Source organism: Pteropus vampyrus, unplaced genomic scaffold (assembly GCF_000151845.1).
Source record: "Pteropus vampyrus isolate Shadow unplaced genomic scaffold, Pvam_2.0 Scaffold116, whole genome shotgun sequence".
Classification (NCBI taxonomy): Eukaryota; Metazoa; Chordata; class Mammalia; order Chiroptera; family Pteropodidae; genus Pteropus; species Pteropus vampyrus.
Genome location: NW_011888897.1, coordinates 1736006 through 1739220, shown reverse-complemented (window position 1 = coordinate 1739220; position 3215 = coordinate 1736006).

Here is a 3215-nt window from a genome sequence, read left to right as displayed (position 1 = left end):
GGGAAGGAGCCGGGAGGGGTCAAGGGAAAGTGGCTGCACCTGCAGCTGGTGACTGGAGGAACCAGGGGCCTGAACCCCCCTGCCATAGGGGTCCAGCCCCTTGAACGGGGTAGCTTCAGTGTGCTCTATGGGGGAGGAGCCCAAGAGGGACTCCGGGGGTGGGGGGTGGAGCCTGATGGCTCTGTGTACCGCTGACTCTGCAGTGGCGCTGGGGTTGGGCAGCTGTCCCCCCTGCACTGAAGCCTTCTCTTGCTGGTGGGAAGGCAAGGGTGGCTGTTGCTTTGCAACGTAGCCTGGCTGGCAGAAGCAAAAGCAGCCTTCCAGATGCTGGGACAGAGCACTTGCCTTCTTGGCAAGGAGGAGGCTGCGGGATACAATGAGAGATTCTGGTCCTGGAGCCCTGGGGGGAAGCAACAGTTCCCTGTCATCCCCGTTACCCCCAGATGTTTTACCTGCCTGGACAGCCAAGGTGAGGGCTATCTTGTCTCTAAATCTCTGGTACCAGTCACCTACACTTTGGTATAAGTATAAGCCACCATGTGACCTCAGGAACATGGACAGTGATGCCTTATCCTTAACTGTAAAATACAAGGCTTTCCTTCCAGTTAAGAGAATTTCAATCATCAAGTTAAGAAGTAGGAGGTAATAAAAATAATAATAACAACAGCTAAACTTTATCAGTGCTTACTGTACTCTAAGTGCTATGCTGAGTGATTTCACAAAATTCCTAGAAGGAAGGAAGTACCTTGTTATTGCCGTGTATGACCACCAAATGTTGCTTGTTTACTCAAGGTTAGTGGCTCGTATCTTCTTACACTGTTAGTAAGAGGTGGAAGTTACATATCAGAGCCTGCTCACCTGACCACTACGTAACACTTCCTCTCAACTATGGGTGCCATTTTAGGTTCATCTGGAGCAGCAGTCTCCAACCTTTTTGGAACCAAGGACTGGTGTTCCTATGAGAATCTGATGCCTGATGATCTAAGGTGGAGCTGAGGTGGTGATGCTAGTGCTGGGGAGCGGCCGCAAATCCAGATGAAGTTTCGCGGGCTCGCTGGCTGCTCACCTCCTGCTGTGGTCCAGGGGGTTAGAGGACACTGATCTAGAGCGTCTGAGGCAAGTGGTTTATCCATGAACTCAATGTCCTGGCTATGCCGATGACCCTCGGCTTGGGCACTGCCCACTGGGGACTTAATGAGGGCTCTTAGGGTTGCCCCTCTTCCTAGTGGCCAGGACAAAAGTGAGGGCAGTGGGAAGTGAGACTTGGCACTGGGTGTGGGTGTGGGTGTGGGGAGGCAGGAGGCTCACTCCTTGACAGACATTGGATCAGGAAGTCTTTGAGAAAACAGAGGTCCCCTTGTTTTTGCTGAAAGGGTAATTGTGGAAGGTCAGCTCCATTTCATGTCCCTGGAACCTAAATGGCCTCTGGTGAGGGTTGATATTCAGTGTGGAGTCCAAGTGCCCATAGAGCTGGCCTAGAACCATTCCGTTGACTAAGATCCAAGGGACGAGAAGGAGGGCCTGGTGGGTGCTGGTTCTGGCCTCTGGCCGGGCAGGGCCACTGCTTACACCTGGGCCTCAGAGGCCTTGGCTACCATCTTTGTTTCTTTCTGTTCCCCATGGAAACCCAGGTCAGCTACATCAGAAACCTGTACAGAACCTCTTGATTTGCTCATTGGGCCCCCTCACCCTTTCACATTAATCTTTCATTTCCTGCTGTACCTGCAAGTTCTCCCCCGTCCTCAACTGTCCATAATCATGACACAGCCCTGGGGTGGCTCCAGGTCAGTGGCTGAGGACGTTGATGGCATGGATGCTGTTATGGTTGAGGGAGTTATGGTGAGGGGAAGTTGGGAGAGACGTCCCAGAGAGCTTGGAGGCGGGGTGGTGGTATGGGAAGTGGTCCCTGGGCTGGGCAGGAGCAGCAAGCTTAGAGCTTCGGAGGAGGGACAGCCTGAGGAAGGGGTGGGAGGGGAGGAGCAGGCCATAGCCTGGGGCAGCCCCCACCCTCGTCTTCACCCTCAGCCACATCAGGGATGCAGTCCTCTTACTGACTTTTGGGTATTTAAGCCAAGACCAGATGGGATTTTTGTCTCTTAAGAGATAAAATTTGGGTGGGGAAAATGGACCAATGCAGACAGGCCTGTGCTCTCTCTTGGGATCCTGGGGCTTGCAATGGCTTCTGGCTAGGATGGCCTTTGTGCTTTAGGACTGAGAGATTTCCTGCTTCTGCCTGACCTACCTTTTTACCACACAAGTCTGGGCACGTGGGATGAGGAGAGAGGGGGACAGCGGGGAGGGTTACACGGATATACTTTGCCACTCCTGCCTCCTCTTGGACCCCCTCCCAGAACATGGAGCCCGAGTCCTTGGGCAGCACGTGGGCCTCTGCTTCAGAGGGCACACACCTGGTCCTGTCCTCCTGTTGGCCAGTTTCTTCTGAGCAGAGGGACCTGGATTGATCTCAAGGATCACTTGGCGTTTAGGCTAGAAGGTTGTTGGTAACCAGGCAGTGCTATCTGGGCCTGGCATGGGGCCGGCTTAGAAGGGTGAAGTTATTCTATCTCACATGGGAATAAACATCTTGAATTCCTGATCGTCTCCCTGGGGTCTAAGACTCTGGTCAAATAAATCAAAGTCAGTCCTGAGACCCACAGCTTTGTGTGCCCCTGGAAAGACTGTGGTGAAAACCACCTTGGGACCCACCCAGCCGTCTCTGGCTATTGCTTTCTCCCTTTTCTTCTTCACTCATTTGTTCACCGTCATTGCCATCCGAGGATGAGTGGAACAGCCTGATTTAAATGAAGGTACGGGTCTTGTCAGGGTGAGTCTGCAGGTTGGGAATTAGTGTGCGTGCATGCATGCATGCGTGCGTGCATGGGTGCGTGCGTGCGTGCGTGCGTGTGTATGTTTGTCTAGTGGGGAGTGGAATATCCCAGAAGGTGGCAGAGGAGGGAGGAAGGAACTTGGATCTCTGGCTCCCACTGCGGTGAGCAGCGCCCCCTGCTGCCCACAGGGGAAACAGCAGCCAGAGCTCTTCACAGTCTCTTGCAGATGCCTCTGCACAGTCTCTTCCAGGCTCCCTCTCCCTTGCAGATGCTTCTGAAGCTGCTTACTTAGTCCTTTTCCTCTGGTTGCTTGTGTTCCTTTGGGGGTCTTCGGGCCTCTTGCTGGACTCTGGCTCCTGGAGGGGTGGTGTGGTGCGGATGCTCCTG